Here is a 21,103-nt window from a genome sequence, read left to right as displayed (position 1 = left end):
CTTCCCAAATAAGGACAAGTTAAAGGAGTTCATCATCACCAAGCCCTTATTAAATGAAATGTTAAAGGCATTTATCTAAGAAAAAGGAGATAAAAAATATGAACAGTAAAATGACAAGAAACTCACAGTTATTAACAAGCACACTTAAAACAAAAACAAAAACAAAGTAACAAACAACTAGAACAGGAACAGAATCACAGAAATGGAGATCATATGGAGGGTAATCAGTGGGGGAGTGGGTGGGGAGAGAGGGGGAAAGTTACAGGGAATAAGTAGCATAAATGGTAGGTAGAAGATAGACAGGGGAGGTTAAGAATAGTATAGGAAATGTAGAAGCTGAAGAACTTACATATATGACCCATGGACATGAACTAAAGGGGGGAAGAATGCGGGTGGGAGAGGGTGCGCAGGGTGTTGGGGGAATAAAGGGAGGGAAATGGGACAACTGTAATTGCATAATCAATAAAATATATTTTACAAAAAGTTTTTCTTTACATTGAGCAAAAGTTGTTATTGCAATAAACTCCATTTATAATGACTTTAGTCTGCCTTCTGGAGATGCAGAATAACTCTACTCCCCATTCTACCAATGGCCCTTCCAATACTTGAGGAGGGCTCTCATCTCCCCTCTGTCCCCCAGGAAATGGGGGTCCAAGAATCATTCTTTCTGACATACTAGGCAGAGGACTGTACCATGACCAAACCTGTAAGCCAAATACACCTATCAGGTTATTTCCCAAGTGTTTCGCACTAGGCTGTTGTTTGGAGAAATATAAATACATTTATACAGAATTGATAGATTCAAGCAGAAGCAGTACATCCCTTAAATATAAGGTTACAAATGCTGAAAAGTAAAAATAACAGAAGGTATTTCTTAAAGAGACAGGAAATGTTCTAAACATTCTGCAATGGATGGAGCAGGTTAGAGTTCAGCCACAGCTCATTATTTGTTAAACATTATACCTGTTTCTCACAGAGGGACAAAGAGGCAGCCGATAGATAAGCCCTATGTGTCTCTCAGAGTCCACACACACTTGCTTAATTTAGGAAAAATTCCTAGGAGGGGCCACTGTGGGGAGCTGGAGACCACTCTGAAATGAAACCCAACTCTAATAAAATAAAGTAAGCATGTGAAGCAAGCAGTCTGGGCAGTGTCTGGATCTGTTTTGGGAAATCATCCTGGAATTCTTCTCTGAGGATCCATTCACAACAGTGATGCTTTGAGTTATGTTTCAAAGGCAGTTTTGCCCAGAGGCAGAGTAACGGGCTCAAATACCCAATGAGCTCCCCCTAGAAGTTCAAGTATGCAGCTGTCAACAGAGCTGGTGGTTGGAAGCCAACCCCAGGGTGCAGAGATGAGTGAAGAACACATAGAATTATCAGTTCTTTCCATTAATTAGAGCCCAATCTATCAGATGGAAAAAAATAGAAAACAAAAGAAAGTTCCTACATTCTCTAAAGAAAGGCTGAGATTAAACATATCACACATATAAGCTCATATAGAAGTAGTAACTGGTAATATTCCAAAATGTAAAATTAGGTAACAGACTGACAGTTCACAGTGCAATGAAGAAAGCAAAAATACCTCAAAGACTTCCCATTTGCTGATTTCTAAACAGCACGTATCTTTTGGTTAAGAGATGACATATTGAACATGATCATTACAGCTACCAATTGTTGAGCACTTATATCAGGCCAAGCACTGTGCTAAATACTTTAATTCATTTTCTCATGTAATCTTCATAGCCCATTTTAGGTAGATACTATTATTAGCACCATTTCCAGACGAGGAAGCAGGAACTTAGAGACGTTAAATCCTTTGTACAAGTTCACGCAGTTCACACGTGGTGACACTGGGCCTGGTACTCTGGTCCATGCTCTTGAATACAACAAAACAGTGCTTTCCCATCAGAGGAAACTAGAGTCCAGATTAATCACTAGTCCCAAGCGCCCAGTTAGCAAGCAGTGCTGTTAATGAAGGGTTTGACTGAAAGTATACATATAGTGCCTGGTTCATCTAGAATATTCTGTGAAAACCTTGCCCTCAGAAATGAGGACTAATCTGACTACAGGTGCCCTGAGTATGTCTTCCAAAGTAGAGACCACGGGAGACAACCCATGTCTAGGTGGCATCCTGTCACCTAGATCAGTCTGCTGCCTATTCTGCATGCTAAATACATATTTGCTACACGAATCAATGAATGATTGAATGCCATTAGACCTGTCTTCTAAGACTTTACAATCTCCTAGCAATAAAAGATTTGTGCTCATGAATGTGCACACACACACACACACAGACCATTATAATACTAGTCAGAAGTGACCTAAAATATATCGAAGATACATACTAGCAATTCCGCACCCTTCATATGATTCAGAATAACTTGTCCAGGTACAAGAAGACATGTGCAAGAATGTTGATTGCCAAATTGTTTCTAACAGCAAACCTGGGAACAACAAAATGTTCATCAACAGAATCATGGAGAAGTACAGTTAAGTTTATTGATACAATGGAATGCTAAATATATAGTGATTACAATAAGCTGTCTAGCGCCCTGGACGGGTACCCTATTTGGTTAGAACATCATCCTGATATGCCAAAAGTTGCAGGCTTAATACCTGGTCAGGGCGCATAAAAGAGTCAATTAATGAATGCATAAATAAGTGGAACAACAAATTAATATTTCTCTCTCCCTGTCTCTAGAATCAATAAGTAAAAATTAAAAATATAAGTGGTCTGAAACTAAATGTATAACATGATTAAGTGGAAAAAGTAATAGCTGACATTTATTTAACACATTAAGTACCAGGCACTACTTTACATGTTTTGCATGTATTAACTCGGTCCTCATAACCACCTCTTGGGCATAGGTACTGTCACCAAACCCATCGTAGAAATGAGGAAACTGAAGAAGGATACCTCCACTTGATATAATTGCTAAATTTTTAATGTTTAAACATATACAAAAGCTTATATCATTGAAGAATATATCTCTAGTATTAAAGGTATTAAACTATGCACAGGAATCATTAAATATCAAATTTATTATGATTACATCAGGGCGGCAAAAGGGAAGGGAACATGATCAAGAAGGAGAATAGAGTGAACATAAATGTATTTAGAATATTTCATTTCTCAAGCTGGATGATTGGTACATAGATATTCTTTATACTTATTTTTTTCTGTGTTTGAAATACTTCACAAAAGAAAGTGATCAATAAGCAGAAACCAAATACCTAAAAGGCTCAAAAAAGAAACACTGCTCCTGATAGCGCAGAGAAGAGGCATTTAAATTGAACCTAAACACTATGGGTAGGACTAGCAAGTGTGGAGACCAGAGGGCATACTGAATCATGGTATGTGCACAAACGTGGGAGGTGCAGTGGAACTCACTGTCAGAAAACCATTGCCCTTTCCTTTCCAAGGACCCCCTGGCAGGCCCAGCCTGAGGGATTCACACGCCAGACTCGGTAGCTCCCATATCTGCTTGGCTTTTTGTTCCTGGCTGTAGAGCTGGGGAACTGGAGTCTCTCTGCCCGGGGTAGCCAGGGCTGCTGGGAGTGCTTGCATCTGCAGGTATCATGTGGTTCTTTCAGACTGCATGGGAGATGGGTGCTTGTCTGCTACTCTAAGGCAGATTGGCAGGGATGTGGAAATCTGTGGTCACAAGCAGGAATAATGACTGATAGTCTGTCTGCTTTTGAGTTTTGGGAGGAATGAAGGGGACTTGCTGCAACTCAAAACCCAGACTGCGACTGGCCAACAATGAGGGATAAGTGTTTTGCTGAACAAAACCGAACCAGGAACCAGCCGTTGGTCAGAAAATCCAGGGCACAGTGGAAGACCTCAGACTGTCCAGTTTCAGGCAGCTGTGCCATTGGTTCTGGACTGCCCCAAACTCCAGGTACTGTACCAAGAGAAGCAGACTTCCCAGATATAGTCCTGAACTTGGGCCTCAGCCTCTTCCCCTACCCTCTGGGGACTCACATGCCCTGACACAGCTAACCTGTTCTCACTGGCGGTTTAACTGCTTGTGGTCTGGATCAGATCTGGGATGACAAGATGCAGAGCCTGGACCACTTTGCCAGAGCCTCAGGGGCAAGAGTTGTTACTCCTTGGTTTCCCAAGTGCACACTCGAAGAGAAGTAGCTGCTCAAAATACACTTGTTGTTTGACTGGTAGAAATATCCAGCTGGTGCTGTACTCAGAGGAAGGCATTGTCTTATGCAATCAGAAAACCTTGAAGTTAAGTTTGGAGATGAGGCTTTGAATGTTGGATGTTCGTTCTTCTTCTGTTCCTATATGTCTGATCTTGGACAAACTACTCAGCTTTTCTAAACCTCAGTTTCCTCATCTTTAAAACAGGGGCCATAACAGAACCACCTGAAAGGGTCACTATCAGGATCAAGGACAATAAATACACCAATGGCTACTATGGGTTGGATGTTCACCATGTGCCTAGCTCTGTGCTCAGCACTTTGAAACAGAATCTCACATAAGCTTCCCAGCACCTCTAAAAAGCAACTGGGGAACAGACAGTTTAGTAATTTTCTCTAGTCTTACAGCTAATAAATTTCGGATCCGGCATTGAAACCCAGGTGTGTCTAGCACCACTGACAATTATACCACCAGAGTTTATTTCTGCTACTTATGTAGAAGTTATAAACTAATCTCAACTAGGTTAAAACATCCTCTCTTAAATTGATCTGATTTGAGATTATTTAAATCCAAAACACAGGGGCTGGATTGTGTCCTTGCTGTGAATCCAAGACCCCCTTTGCTCCATGTGAGCAGACTGGGGACCTGTTTTCCTCTCTGTCTGGGTCCTCAGTGGCCTGGGTGCTCATCAAGGCAAGAACAACCTTCCCTAGGAGACCCTGGTCTCCCAGATCCCAGGTTGGTGCTCTCACCTTAGACCTCGGTTCCATGGCTTCCAGCTTCTTGGCATGGTCACCAACCACGTGCCTAATGATGCTTTTTGTAATCTCCCCACGCTAAGTCCTTAAACCCAAATATTCACTTCACTTGCCAAGTACTTCCTTGAGTTAAGTGTTCTGGAAATTAAGCTTTTCAATAGCTTCTCTGTATCCACTAACCTATGAATAGGCCAAGACACTTCTCTTATTCTTCTTAATATTATATTAAATATTAAGGGTTTGGCACTCCCAGTTCCACAGCACTTACCTCTTCAAATGAATTAATGAGTTACTTCTTTATAAAATGTCTAAAATGTTCGATCATGTCACATGTGGCCTAAAGAGAGTGTTTAGGGTTTTTGGCTATAAGAATACTGCCACTGTGGCAAAACCAAATTCTTTTTTTATATCTCCAGCTTGAAAAATCAAGAGTTATGGCCTTCAGATGGAAGTCCTTTTGGGACATGCTTTCCTGACTTTCAGAAACCAAAGCTGGAAATTATACACAATTTTTCCACATGAATAGATGTTAGATTCTGGCTGCATTCGAACCCTACATGTATTTTTCAGAGTCATTGTCTGAAAAAATGTAGCCCCCGGATAACTGGAGTCAAAACACTTTAGAGCTAGAGGTTACCTGAGAAACTGTTTAGTAGAGGATTCTCAAATTCCTGCTGAAGAGAAATTAATATTTGGTTATAAGCCACCATATTCAATAGCATGCACTGCGTACCTACTAAATGCCAGGCATATATTAACGTATTTTGTCCTCCCCAAAGCTCGTAGAGTACATATTGCTAGTGTTCCCATTTAACAGATGATGAAACGGAAGCATAGAGATTTAAATAACCTGCCCAGGTTCAAATCCAGGCAGTGGTATTTCACTTAACCACTTCTTTATAATATTTCTTGACTTAAGATCACAGAGCTGGTAAGTATCCTCTTCCGTCTCAGTCTAGAGGCAAGTTGCTACAGGTGTGCTCCTTGCCTTTGAAGGGTCATTGAGGCCGGGGAGTGTTTATATGCAGGTGTTGCTGGTGGTGAGTGGTGGGAAGTGGTGGAGTACCTCCCTCTTCTGAGCTCCCCACACTCAGAGAAGGTTAGCATCCTGACCTACGGCTTAGGCGTTAGTGACAGAAGGAAGCCTGATTCATGTGTCTTGCTCTCAAAGGCTCTTCTGTAATCACCTCTTAAAAATCACAAAATGTTCTTGTAGTGGTTTAAGAGTATACTCCTTTGAAAACATTTTTTAAACACAAGAAAACAAACACTTTAGTTGCACGGAGTGTATGAAAAAGTAGAAGTAAAAATTACTCATAATCCCACCACCCAAAGATAACCACTGTTGACATTTGGGTATATTTTCTTCTAGTTGTTTAGGACAATGCATATGTATATTGTTAGCTGTGACTATAAAAAACATGCAGTGTTGTAGTTTGCGTTTTCCACTAAATATTGTCTCTACTATTATCCTCCTTTCACAAACATAATTTTAAAAGGTTGTATAATATACCATTACGGAGAGGTGCTGTAATTTATGTGAACATTCCTCTGTAGTTAGGCAGTTATGCTAATTTCAAAATATTTCATTATCATCAATACCACTCAAATAAATTTTTCTGAATAAAATGTTCACCAGATTTAGGCTCACTTCTTTTGGAAATATTTTCAACATGAAAATATTGGAATTTCTTTTCACCTGAAACATCACTTCATTAGGAACTTCTCAGTGCTGACATTAACTATCAAACTGTCAACTGTCCCTATGAAAATAAGCAAGTCATCATGAAATTTTAAATTATATTATTTTCTTAAATGACTTTCCTCCCAAATTCACACTAGAGCTATAGTCCATCCTTTGGTAGAACGGTAAATAGAAACAAATGCCCTGCCCACCAATAATATAGGTGACACTGTCACAGTGGTCACCAACGAGGGTTCCACCTTTGTGATAGATACTCTTTCAAAAAACTCAGAGCCCCAGCCTCACCATGAGAAAACACCTGACAAAGCCACCTGGAGGACATTCGGTAAGATGCCTGGCTGGTGCTTCGTAAGACTGTCTAAGTCATCATAAAAAATAAGGAAAGACTGAGAAACTGCCACAGACTAGATAGATTGGGGGTGGGGGAGACATTGTAACAAATCTGGTGCAGTGCCCTGGACTGGATCCTGGAACAGAAAGGGGACCTTAGAGGAAAAAACTGGTGAAATCTGCATAAAGTCTGGAGTTTAGTTAATATTTAGTAACGTACCAACACCAGCTTCTTAGTTCTGACAAATGTGCTGTGGCGATGTAAGGTGGTGACATGGGGAGAAACTGGGTGAGGGTGTGTATGTATGAACTCTCTGTACTATTTCTGTAACTTTTCTGAAAAGTTAAAATATTCCAAAATAAAATGTTATTTTTAAAAAGATGAAGAACAAGTGTTCCGGAGCCAGTCTGATTTGGTTTTGAGTCCTGGATCTGGAATTTATTGTAGCTGAGTGATCTTAGACAAATTATTTCTTTGAGTGTTGGTTCCTCTACTTTTTATGAAGACAATTATCTATCACATAGGATTGTAAGTCTTAACCATAATAATGCAGATAAAGCACTTTACGTTACTTCTTGTGCAAGGTGAGTGATGGACAGATGTAAACCATATGATTATTTTATGAAGTTTGAGGGTTCTTCTTTCCAATTCTTATTTTCCTGTGAAGTAAGAAGGAATTTTTATCCACAGCTATGTGAAAAATGGGAAATTAAATAGCCTCATTAAAATTTCATACTCAACGCAAAGGAAGCAAACGGTTATATGAATCTGGAAATAGTAATTGATGTGGGCTTTTGGGTCACAGCTCTTGTTTTCTGTGTAGTTTTTGGGTTCTTTCCTAAGGGTAGGTATAGAAGATACAGGTTTTGAAAAAGACTACATTCTAGCATCAATTGCCTAAAATAATCAATTTACAAATGTCCATTGTAAGATACAGGAATTCTTTCACTAGCATTGCTTAGAAAAACAATCTTGTTACAGAATTGAAAATGGTCTGTGCTTGGCCTCCACCCAAAGGCAAATTATTTTAGTATGAAAGTCTAAGGAAAATAATTTCACCACAAGCTATGTGAGTAGGAAAGAAAAAATAACCAAAGGATAAAGAAAAATATACTCTGGCTCTATCACATATAAAATTTCTATTTTGGGTGCTAAGCTGTAGAACAGATGTGAAACTTGATCTACAAGTTAGGGTCCAAATTACAAAAGGAAAATAAATAATCCCAAATCTAAAACTTATTCTGAGATGACATGAGACTAACTTCAGCAGAAGACTAAGGATGGGACCGCTAAGACCCATTATTCCACACCCGCTTCTGAAACCCAGGACCTGAATTTCAATCCACCACGAAATGTAGAACCATAAATTATTTAACATAGATGACTCAGATTCTGTTTCTTCACTCCAAAAATTGTGATAATCATATCTCCATCACAAGATTCTTTGAGAGACAATGTAAAAATAAATGATATAACGTGGAAAATGCCTCGCACGGAGATTGCACACAGGAGACAATGAGTAAATATTCACTCAGGCTAAGTGTGAACACACTCGGCACCAACCTGGTCACGTTGGTGACCTTGTTTCAATGTTAAGGAATTTGCAATCTTGTTGGTGAGAAAACTACTCATATGAAAATTATTAAATACAATGGAAACTGCACAATGGCAACTGCACAATGGAGTGTTAAACTGGGTGTTAAAACCATGGTACTGACTAAGGGCAGCTTCTTTCTGGCTGCTGCAGATCACACCGTTCATTTGCATACTGCTTCTGCTCCTTACAAAGGAGTCACCTTACCCGCACCTCCATCGGGTAATACATTTGGAGAAGTTCGTTCCAGCTACTTGTGTATTTTAATATAATGCATCTTTTTCTGGTCATATATTTTATAATTCAGACAATTTGCCAGCTCAGCCGATCTCTCTGCCCTCTAGAGCCTCAGTCCCATTTCCTGAGGTTTTACATTAATGCGCTCCGTCTGACCTAGGGCCGCTTGTCTGGTACATTTTCCCATCAAAGCACGAGATTTCTCAGGCCTTGTGATTGGCTAAGTAATGCAACCCAGCCCAAGCTCCTGCTAGGCCTTCTCGGAAGTAAGGTTTGGATCCAGGGTACAGTTAATGTTGAGGGAGCCCTTCCAGGCCTCACAACAGAGTGTCCAGAACCAAAACATTTCTGTTTTGAGTCCAGATCAGAATAACAGAATCCACTTATCTGGGCCAATTTCAAATTTCTCCATAATTGCTTTGGGAAGATTGTTTGCCTGCTTGAAATATTCATTTCCCATCCTGACACAATGTTCTTTGAGGTTAATAAATGAAGCGAAATCATCATTTTCAACAATTTCAACCCAGTGACAACAGAAAGAAAAATTATGTTTTCATTGGCACAGAACCCATGGGACTTAAGAACAATAAAGGTCAACTGCATCATATTTTTAAAATCTTTTTCCCCTTTACTTTCAGCTAATTCGTAAGCATGATTCTCAAAATTCTTAAACAAAAATGCAGAACTTAGAATTATTTACAATTGGCATGAGAATTTCTTTTGAGTAATCAACAGTCCAGGGCTGATTTCATCATATCAAAAAGTTTTTATTTATATTTTTTCCTAAAGTACTTCTACATTCAGGGCTTTCTTCACAACTCATTCCTCTCCCCCACCTCCTTTTTATTTTAAAATAGAAAATTCCTGAACTTTAAACTTGTATTTGTGAAAGTTCAAGCTGACCTAAAACATGAGTTTAAGGTCAAGTTAGTCTAACCACTTAGCATAATTTAATAATGAAGACTTAGAGAGTTTTCAGGACAAGCAACATTCAAATCATAATTACAATCTAGTTGGAATAACTGGAAGAAAGAAGGTCCATATGAGACTTAAAAGATCAGACTATTGAACTACTAAATATTAAAATATTAGTTAAATTAATTTTTATATAAATGAAAATGTACTCTTTAAAGCAAATAATAAAATTGCTTTTATCCTGTAGAGCGCTATGAATTTTCAGAGCTTACAGGAGCTTTGTGGGTCATCCAGTTAGAGATGGCAAGTAAGTTTCAATGGGAAGCCAACTTTAAGCAACTGACAATGAATGTTTGGAGTGCTGGGTGAAAATACAGGAAAGCCACATCAGAGCTCCTCGAGGAGTGTCATGACTGATCAATAATGTCTGCCACGGACAGGGGAGGATGTGCAAGGCTGCAGGACACGTGGAGGATGTGGGTGGAAGAACATGTTTCAGCTACCTTTCCCTGATCCCATTTACCCTAACCCCTTAATAGAGGAGAATCTTAGACTGCACAGAAATTGTCTGCTAATGGTCACACTGCTATTTTGTGACAGAGCCAGAATTAAAGCACAGCATTTTTGATTCTCATTTCAGACCCTCCTATCAATGGAAGTTAATACAAAATGTACCCATACTTCTCAAACTAATAGTATAGAGATTAAAGGAAGATACTGCCGTACCCAGTGATGCCTCCAGGGTTGTGGGGCTGCATAAGGCTGTTTGCTGCTAAGTGCTCTCACAAAATGACAATGCTTAACAGTGTTTGTTAACACAGGTGGATTTCCGATAACTCTAATAGATTTCCGAGGAGCCCAGGCAATTGCGTTTTAAGTATGAGTAAAGGTGGTCTACAGACCACAATATGACAGACACTGAGGTGGTATTTCTTTCTGCAAGTTCTGCTCTATGGTTTTCCTATTTCACACTGTCCTCATACTACCTTTTCTGTGTAGTCTCTTACTCCATCCATCCATATTTTTTATGTTTTCTTGCCTCTCATCTTATTTTTTGGTGCAGCTTCTCTTGCTCCTGGTTCCGGCTGCCATCATCAACCAGAAGAGAGTCCCTCTTTTTCATTTGGCAAGATGATCCATCACAGAACATCCCAGCCTTGTTTTCAGAGCCTTTCAGCTATTTCTAGCTACTCCCCCGAAAGCAGAGACCATGAAGCTAGACTCTTTGAATTCAAAATCTGGCTCCACCTCTTATCGACAATGTGACCTGGGGTGAATGATGTCACCCCTCTGTGCCACATCTGTAAAATGGAAACAATAATGGTATTTACCTCATGGCATTGTTGTGAAGATTAATTTAAATAAATTAACAGAAAGTCAAGTTCTTAGTACAGGGTCTGGCATATTAAGGTGCTGTGGAAGTCTTTGCTATTATTAATTTTGGTTTCATAGTTTTGGGGCTTCCAGAGAGTCAAGAGTCAAATAACTAAGACACTGTAATAGAAGTACTAGCTTAATCCACAACCCAATCAATAGATCATTTCGCAGGTCCCTCTATGGGCCCTTCAACAGCAAGCACTTATCAAGCATTCCCTCTGTGTCCAAATGTTTCCCTTCTGCAGGTTACAAATGTCTTTTTTCTTAATACAGTAGACACCTTTGGAATGTCTGCCCAGCTCAGAATGACCCTCCTCCCTAAGCACGTGCCTGCTCATCTGCCAGCAGCCTCCAGCAGCCATGATGTACCGTGTGACAACGTGACTCCTTCTTTCTTGCCACTGACTGGACCAGGAGTGGTCACCTGAGTCAAGCTGGACCAATCCATTCTTTCTCTCATAATCTAGTATTGAGACCAAGAGATGGCTGAGCTTGTTTCTCTTTGAAGTTGGAAGTTTAATGTGAACTTGGGAGCTCTGGGGCAGCTATGTTTCCCACAATGAGAAATGGAAAAGCAGAGGAAGTTGGTTTATTGGCAATAAGAGAACAGAGAAGTTAGAGTATTCTGAGGGCTTCCCAGCCCCTGGCTCCAGTACTCCCCAGGGCCTGCCTGAATTCCACTGACTGAGTCTGTCTGACCCCCCTTTAACCTTCTATTCTCTATTTTTCTTAATTTAGATCAAGCTGGTTTCTGTTTTAACCAGCAGAGATCTGGCATCTACTATCATTAGCAGTAGCTATGAAATTTATGAATTCTCTGACAGATCCTTTCAACCAAATAAACACAAAATCACTGAAAAGCCATATGCTTACCATACAAATACAGCTTGGGGGCCATTTCTCTATTTCCCTCCTCCCGATTCCCTGTCCACCAGGTTATTGCCCCAAGCCACACCTAACATTTGAGTTTCTGGAGCTGCTACTGTCACAGGAATATCTAAGATAACTAGCACAGAAAACTGACTAAGTTGGATTTCATTGCTTTTAAAACAGCCCATATGGTTAATTGAATAAATAAATGTTTGTAAAACCTACTGTTCTTCTGCCTTTCTCTGTTAGTTCCCTCGGATTCCTCTGAGCTTCTACTCCAGCATGAGACAGAGGAACAGAGGAGGGGCAAACGGGCTGCACTGAGGGCCAGAGCATGCAGTGTCTCACGTGCCATTATGGGGATGTTGGCTTTACCACAAGTGAACACAATAGGCAGAGAGAACAGAAAATGCAGCACGCAGAGCCTGGCAAGTATTTGAGCCAGGGGCTGGGTATCTACGTGGGGTAGATAGAAGGCAAGGCCGGAGAGGCAGACAGAAGTTAGAAGATGACCTGCTAAGGGGCAAAAATGTTGTCCTGAAGTCATGGGCACCATTCAGTTTGTTCAAATTTGCCATAAGAAACACTATTTTTTCAGTATTTTTTAAAAAATATTTTTCTTTAGTATGCTCATTGTAAAAGAAATCCAAATACTTGAATAGTATATGGAATAAAAAGTACAGGAATCCCTACCCCGTTGCCAGACTCCACGCCAGACATAACTATAGTTAGTTAGCATGGCGTGAGTGTGAGAAAGCTTTGCTAGAAGACCCAGCTCCCTGGGTTTGCTGACTGGGCTTACAGAGGACAGTGATTTCCCTCAGGCTGCATGACCAGGGAATGGGGAATTACAGCTGGTCACACATTCTGGATAACTCCACAGGAACACTATCATTTGATCAAAACACAGATAACAGTGATGAATCTCCAGTGTTGCAAGGCCATCATAGGAACCTCATGGATCACTGGCTGGCAAGCCCTCTCCTGCCAGTCCCTGATGGGAAGGATATGAGCCTGGCTTCCAACAGACCTGGGTTTGAATTCCAGCTCTGACAGTTAACTGTTGGCTCGACTTTTTGCAACTCTGACTCCTCGTCCATTTATTCATCCATTCTGTGTGCCAGACCTGGCAGCAGGCGCAGGGGGTCCAGTGGCCAGCAGAAAGAGTCCTGGGGCTGGCCCTCCTGAAACCTGTCTGATGAGGGAGACACATACTGAGTCAAGATCCACAAGCATAAAATTAAAACTGAGGGGCAGCATAGGGTAAAGAACTCAGTCCTTGGATCAAAACTAAAATTCAAAGTCTGGTTTTTCTACTTATATGTTGAGTACAACCTTGAGTAAGTTATTTTGCTTCTCTATGCCTCAGTTTCACGATCTGTAAAATGGAGATAAATGAGTGTCTATCTGCACAGGGGCTGTTGTGAAGATTAAATCTTGAAAAGTACTTAGCACTGGGTTGGCACATAGTAGGTGCTGTATTAATGCTTGCCATCATTATCACTAACTGTAGGAAGTGCTATGGAGAAAAGAAACAAAGCACAGTAAAGATGTGACAGAGGGCACTGAGCACATGTTCAAGTTCAGGGAAAGCTTCCCGTGTCATTATCTCTTTGCTGCAAACCCACTCTGCTTCGGTCTGCATTGTGATGTGGGGGCAACACAGATGTTTGCTTTGTAAACTGCCTTCATGTTGGGCTCTAAAGAGGGTACGAAGGAGGGAGAGTGAAAGCCTTGGGGAGAGGGAAGGATCCCGCTCCTTCCTGTCTACTTCCTGGGAGACGGCAGTAGGCTCCCCTACCCGTGAGTGGCACACGCAATGCTTCATCACCCATGCAGCAGCAGCTCCGTCGAGGGTGCTGATTTTCTACCATTTTCGGAGACAGCTTCATCACCCCCCACCTCAGGGTCTGGGTCTCAGGCCCTTGGGACTCTTTGTTAAGTTTCCAAGTTTTAATAATTCCAACTTCTTTTCCCACAGAGATGGTGGCTGTGCCCTACATTTGCTGCCGCTGCAACGCCTCAGAGCAGATGGCAGGCTTTTCTGTGAACGGCCAGAGAGCAAACATTTCAAACTTTGTGCACCACAGGCGATCTTTGTTGGGTTTCTTTCCCCCAACAACCCTTTTTACATAAAAATCATTCTTAGCTCATCAGTCATACAAAAACAGGCCATGAGCCGGATTTGGTCCATGGACTGCAGTTTCAGACCCCAGCTTAGAGTTTTCTGTCCACTCCTTTCACTATCTACTTAATAACTGCACTTATTTAATAATTTGTTATATTATTTCCCCTCGGTTCAAACAACTGATGTGGTTTCAGTTTCCTGCCTGGACCCTGACAGATACACTTCCTTTGGGATCTGAAGGGAAGAGTTGGAACCAGCTGGGCAGAGCAACCAGAGGCAGTGGGTGGGGGTGGGAGAGGGTGCTCTGCAGAGGGAAGTACGTACACGTGTGAGTGCCCTGTGAGGGGGAGGGAGCAGGCTCACTGGAGAACTGCTGTGGTCGGAGCAGAAAGGCCATGGGCAACCAGGGGCCAACACAGGCAAGACCTGGCAGACCTCATCAAGGACTGGTTTCTATTCTAAGAGCTCTGAGAGTAAGCCACTGAGGGGCTGAAGCAGATGGGTTATAGGCACATGTTTGTATTAGGAAACTATCTTCAAGGGTAATATACAGTGCGGCAGGTATGAAACGATCCGTCCTTTACAGAACAACGTGTATAAGTGGATGCACAATAAATGTCGATTTCCAACTTCTGTTCCCTGTCTGTGTCACAGCTACAAGGACTGTTGCTAGATTTCGGACAAAACTGTGACCAATTCAGCTTGCCTTGTGTGGTTTTCAACTTTGGAAGGATGACTTTTTCAAACTGAACATTTCTTTGCTCATATGCATATGAATATTAAGTGTATTATTTTTTATTCTTGCTTGTCCAAGACCACAAGTGTGATTTTTCAATCAGACATGGAGTGAAATTACCAAGGTTCTGAGAATCATGTATATTTGGCAAATCAGCCATTTGGCAAGCACATCTTTGGAAGCTTTTCTGCTGACTTGTGAAGTCTTTCCCCCTCTCCTCAAGCTGAAGGATTCAGTATCAACCTCAAAATCATAGCCCTCAAGACCCAGTGAATCTCCTCAAGGCTTTCTGCCAATGCCATTCTCACCAGTGTTGCATTTACTGTGCAGCAGAAGCCTTGTTACCTGCATCAAAGATAAAGGGCAGGAGGCTGTCCCTGTGGCAGGAGGCCTCTGGACTCAAAAGGAAAGGGTGGCTTCTGTTACATGGTGCCTAAGCACATTCCCAATCAGACAAGAAAGCAGATGACCTCTAGGATGAATTGATGTGGAAATGTTACCATTTCCAGGGATGGCCACGCCTCTGGCTAGAGTTCCCCCGCCATCCTCTCTGTGTCCAGTCGCCACATGCTGGGCCCTGTGCTCTGTAGCCTGGAATCATCAAAAAGAATAACTATAGGTCCGAACCTCCAGAGCATACCATTTAATGGGGACGAAGGTAGATGTCCTTTGGGTACTGGCATCTCAAACTCCAAGGGAGCTTATAGTCCATTTGGCGAGTTCAGATTAAGTACACAAAATGATTACGAGCCAGCACATCGAGTCAACCCTTTGGCTCCTGCAATGATTGCCATGGGCAGTTAGTGTGGCACTTCGGTTCCCCACCTTGGCTGAGCTCTGCTGCCCACCCATGTGTCCAGCCCTTTCCCAACACTAGAAGCCCTTCTGGGTCCTGCCCTTGGCACAAGGGCTACTTAAGCAATTCTAGCCTCACATTTCCAAATACCATTTCTGTCTGTGGGTCAATTTTGGCAGCACATCTGAATCACCTGGAAAGCTTTTAAAAATTCCCATGCCCAGGTCATACCCCAGACATATTTTATCAGACTACCTGGAGGTAAGACCGGTCATTAGTATTTTTAAGAATTCATCAAGCCCTGGCTGGTGTAGCTCAGTGGATTGAGCGTGGGCTGCGAACCAAAGTGTTGCAGGTTCGATTCCCAGTCAGGGTACATGCCTGGGTTGCAGGCCATGACCCCCAGCAACCGCACATTGATGTTTCTCTCTCTCTCTCCTTCTCCCTCCCTTTCCTCTCTAAAAATAAATAAAAAAATCTTAAAAAAAGAATTCATCAAATAATTATAAAGTGCAGTCAAAATTGAGAACCAGTGTCCTACAATGGGTCTGCCCTTGACCTTGTAGACTACTTGGCAATAGGACCTAGTCCTTGATCCAGAGATTAGTCCTACCTGGAAGCTTTTAATAATAATTCTATTCTGGTTGCCTGCTCGGGGTTGCATGTCCTTTTTAGGTAATGGGGTAGGTCATCAGAGCAGAAGGTGGAAACGCAGATGGAGTCCATATAAACCCTCCACTGTGTGGGCCTTGATTAACTGATGGGGCCTCTGAGTCCCAGTTTCATATTTTTACAGAAAAATCCATAATAATATAGAGGAAACTTCACATGAAGAGAGGCCTCCAGCTCTGGTATTTTCCACTGGAAAATATGGAATAGAAAACTCAAACAAAAGTGACTATGGTTGTCATCTGATTAGCCCCAAGCACTTTTTTCCCCAGGGTCCTACATTAACACACCCAATTCAACAGTCTCCATAGAGGGAGCTCTGTGAGCCACATGCAGGCCTCTGGCTCCTGCGAAAGCTAACTGGCGACACAGAGAAGTCAATGGGAACTGACTGGTGATTTGTCTTTGAGAGAAAGAAGACCCAGGCCTGGAAACTGGAAACCCAGTATCTTCCTCACAGGGGTCATGAGAACGTCTAGCATCACAGGTTCATGTCCCTGGACTTGTATTCCTTTGTCATCACATTGAGAGCAGCTGGACTTTTCCCAGAGGTATGGCTTTGTCTATGGGGCTTCAAAGCGCTCTTCAGGAGAAAGATGCAGGGCTGGCACTTATCTATTTGTTTTCTTAAAGAAGACCTTAACTTTACCATGGTTTTTAAAAACTGAGGGATACTCTCTTAGGCTAAAGAAAGAGGTCGACCAAATGTAAAGCTTTAGACAAGATCCCTCCCTCCCAAAGGATAAAGATCACCAGATTTCTTGTTACCTACTGGAACTAGTATATTGAGTACAGTTTCCTTCGTCTCTCTTGGATCCTTACACACTGTATAAAAATAAACCACTTAAAGCCTTAGTATTCCTCTCTGATAGAAAAAAATGTCAAGAAAAACTGTCAACTAATTTACATTGTCTTCCAGCCCTCATGTCACTTTATGGTGTCCTGGTGTCTGCTGAGCTCTGCATTTCCAGCGTTGCCTCCAGAAGTCAAACGTGGCCCACCTGAACAGGCCATGGGTGTCTGTAGTTTTGAGTGAAGCAATCATTCTTACCTAATAAGGCATCTGACAGAAATTACCCTGCTGGCTGGGCTTACCGTTGTCACTGGCTGCTGCCAGGTGCCTCCCTAACCAGCTTTGATGGGAGAGGAATTGTGTTTGAAGTTGGATGTGAATAACAATCTAAATTTGAACTATGAAGGTTTAATTCTGCTAAACCTGCACCATGACAATGAGGCTGTATGAAACACACAGAAGAGGAAACTGAATAACACCCACACAGGCATTTGTCCCAAAGCTCCAGAACCTGGGGAACTTCAAAGGTTCTGCAAACAATGACTTACCTGCATAAAGATCTAAATCCCCTGATGAACCTTCCATTGCTTTTATCTGTTTCTGAACAGGTTTTCCCAAAAGAGTTCTTTTGACAAAGATAGTTCAAGGCCATGCTAATAGCACATGAACAGAGGGCTTGAACCACCTTGACTCACCCCTGTTGTTAATAGAGGAAAGGAGCAAGCAGCACAGGTATGGATTTCTGATCCTGAGCCCTGACTGAGAACACTTACTTGAAGTGACCTGCAAATGCACCAGAATTTGTAGGCCCCGGCCTTCCACCCCGGATGTCTGAGCTGGATACCTGAATGGATTTGTCCCCAGTGACTCTTCTGTGACCCTCATAATGCTATGGATGTACTTCTCTGAGTTTCCGTGAAACAGACAAGACTTGTAACAGCAACTCCCCGCTTTGTACACAAGCTTTCAAGCCCAAAAGCAACATTACAGTTTTAGGTGCAAACCAAATCTCTGGCAGTGGTTACCTCAAACAAGTCCAAATGCCAAGAAAAACCAACATGAAGAAGAAGATTGGATCAAATCAGACCTATGGTTTGGAGAAAACACACTTCTTGGCATCCTCTCAGAATACTAACGTCTAGCATTCCTCCTCAGAAACTGTTGTTATTTCTTGAATAATCATGCTAATAAGTGTGAGTAATCCGTTAGAAACCCGAGTTGGTATTTTTCAGGCCAAGGTAGGTGCCTCTGCAGTTCTGCACAAGTCTTGAGGCACTGGGGAGGCAGGGGACATTTGACAAGAAGTGACCATTAACCAGGAGCCCTGATGGGGACTGTTCTCTGGCTACTAGGAACCTGGGAAGGCAGAGCAAGAGGCTGCAAGTGGTTAGAACATGCGCGTGGATGCCTCCTTTCCAACAGAGGTGGCAGAGGTGGCAGGAAGGGCATTCGTGGGGAAGATGTTAGGAGGACAGACTAAGTCACAAATCAGCCCAGGTCACTGAGGCCCTGGGAAATAGAAAGCCAGAGACAGCTGATTTGGGGGTGGGGAAGAGTTGCAGGGAAGGATGCTCTGTACTGAACTGCAAGTGCCTGGTAGAACAAAATGTTTAACAAGCAGATCAACACGGTGGCTTGGCTTGAGGAGATTAAGCAACTTGCTCAAGGTCACCCAGCCAGAATTTGGATTTGAACACAAGGATTTCCCATTTGGAAACCCAGTGTTTTCCATTGCTGTGCTCACCTGCCTCCTCAGAGAACAGAACCCCCTTCTCTGCTCATCGGTGGTGGGAAGTAGCTCATTAAGAGAGACAGAAAGATTAGAGATCTCAGTTAGTTTTCCAAACCTAATGCCAGCCCACCTACAAAACTGCCTTTGATTTTCAGGGGATGAAAAAAATGTGAAAGAACCAGAGCAACACTCATGACAGGAAAACTGTGGGCAGTGAGGTGGCTCTGTGCTCCTAAAATCAAATATACACCAGCACCTCCTTGGTGAATTTTGAGAAAAGTCCCCAGCCCCCTTTAACACCAGGGCAGTAGCTGGAAGGGCACCAGTGGCATACAGGGAGAAACTAAAGTGTCTGGAATTAGGGCAAGTACCGGGGGACAGTGTCCTCCTGGACAAAACTCCAGAGGCCAGGTAGCAATCATTGTCCCTTTTCTGAGCCCTCCCCTACACACAGCTGCAGGGCAGCAACACCATATTGGAGACTCCATCAACCAGGATCACACGGGTTTCCCTCTCCTGGGGATTACTGAAGGCTCTGCCCCATGAAACTTATCAGTGTGCTTTTTCTACAAAAGGCAATGGTACTAAGACAGGAAGTCAAAGCACTTCTACCTAATACAGAGAAACAAACTCAGGAGGCTGCCAGAATGAGGAGACAAAGAAACATGGCCCAAATGAAAGGACAGAACAAAACTCCAGAAAAAGAACTAAACAAAATGGAGATAAGCAATCTATCAGATGCAGAGTTTAAAACATTTGTTATTAGGATGCTCAAGAAACTCATTGGGTACTTCAACAGCATAAAAAAGATCTAGTCAGAAATGAAGCTTACACTAAGTAAAATAAAGAAAAATCTACAGAGAAACAACAATGGAGTGGATGAAGCTGAGAATCAAATCAATAATTTGGAACATAAGGAAGAAAAAACATTCAATCAGAACAGCAAGAAGAAAAAAGAATCCAAAAAAATGAGGATAGGGTAAGGAGGGTCTGGGACAACTTCAAACATACCAACATTCAAATCATAGGGGTGCTGGAAGGAGAAGAGAAAGAGCAAGAAATTGAAAACTTATTTGAAAATATAATGAAAGAAAACTCCTCTAATTTGGTGAAGGAAATAGACATGCAAGTCCAGGAAGCACAGAGAGCCCCAAACAAGATGGACACAAAGAAGACCGCAATAAGACACATTATAATTAAAATGCCGAAGGTTAAAGATAAAGAGAGAATCTTAAAAGCAGCAAGAGAAAGGCAGTGAGTTACCTAAAAAGGAGTAGGTAACTCCAGTTCTCACAGGACTGTCAGCTGATTTTTCATAAGAAATTTTGCAGGCTAGAAGGGACTGGCAAGAAGTATTCAAAGTGGATGAAAAGCAAGGACATACAACTTAGATTACTCTATCCAACAAAACTATCATTTAGAATGGAAGGGCAGATGAAGTGCTTCCCAGATAAGGTAAAGCTAAAGGCATTCATCATCACTAAGCCATTATTATATGAAATGTTAAAAGGACTTACTTAAGAAAAAGAAGATCAAAACTATGAACATTAAAACCATGAAAATTCATAACTATTGACAACTGAATCTAAAAAACAGCCCTGGATGGTGTGGCTCAGTGTATTAAGTGCTGACCTGTGAACTACAAGGTCACCAGTTCAATTCCCAGTCAGGGCACATGCCTGGGTTATGGGCTAGGTCCCCAGTTAGGGACATGTGAGAGGCAACCCATTGGTGTTTCTCTTGCACATCAGTGTTTCTCTCCCTCTTTTTCTCCCTCCATTCTTGTCTAAAAATAAAAATAAATAAATAAAATCTTAAAAAAATAAAAAACAAACTAAGCAAACAAGCAGAATAGAAACAGAATCACAGATATGAAGATCATTTAGAGGGTAATCAGTTGGGAGGAGGAGGGGGAACAATGGGGGAAAAGGTGCAGGGATTAAGAAGTACAAATTGGTAGGTTCAGAATAGACAGTGGGATGTTAAGAACAGTATAGGAAGTGGAGAAGATGAAGAACTTTTTTTAAAGATTTTATTTATTTATTTTTAGAGAGGGAAGGGAAGGGGAAAGAGAGAGAGAAAGAAACGGCCATGTGTGGTTGCTGGGGGCCATGGCCTGCAACCCAGGTGTGTGCTCTGACTGGGAATTAAACCTGCGATGCTTTGGTTCACAGCCCACACTCAATCCACTGAGCTACGCCAGCCAGGGCAAGAACTTTTATGTATGATCCATGGACATGAACTAAGGGGGTGAGGAGTTGCTGGAGGGAATGGGCAGTACTGGCTGGAGGGGGGGAATGGAG

General features: G+C 42.0%; 1 protein-coding gene and 1 long non-coding RNA gene across 3 annotated transcripts in view; both read right to left on the bottom strand.

The window, feature by feature from the left end:
• Nucleotides 1–21,103, bottom strand: part of ME3 (malic enzyme 3) — a 194,969-nt gene that overhangs the window by 143,492 nt on the left and 30,374 nt on the right. The gene's annotated exons all lie outside the window — the stretch shown is intronic.
• Nucleotides 7,074–20,392, bottom strand: LOC118501241. The gene is made up of 3 exons (XR_004903855.1): nt 20,381–20,392; nt 16,914–16,918; nt 7,074–14,070 (listed from the first exon to the last, which is right to left on the bottom strand). It is a non-coding gene; the product is annotated as an uncharacterized LOC118501241 (long non-coding RNA).

The sequence above is a fragment of the Phyllostomus discolor genome, chromosome 6 (genome assembly GCF_004126475.2).
Source record: "Phyllostomus discolor isolate MPI-MPIP mPhyDis1 chromosome 6, mPhyDis1.pri.v3, whole genome shotgun sequence".
NCBI lineage: Eukaryota > Metazoa > Chordata > Mammalia > Chiroptera > Phyllostomidae > Phyllostomus > Phyllostomus discolor.
This window is presented reverse-complemented; position numbering and strand designations above follow the sequence as displayed.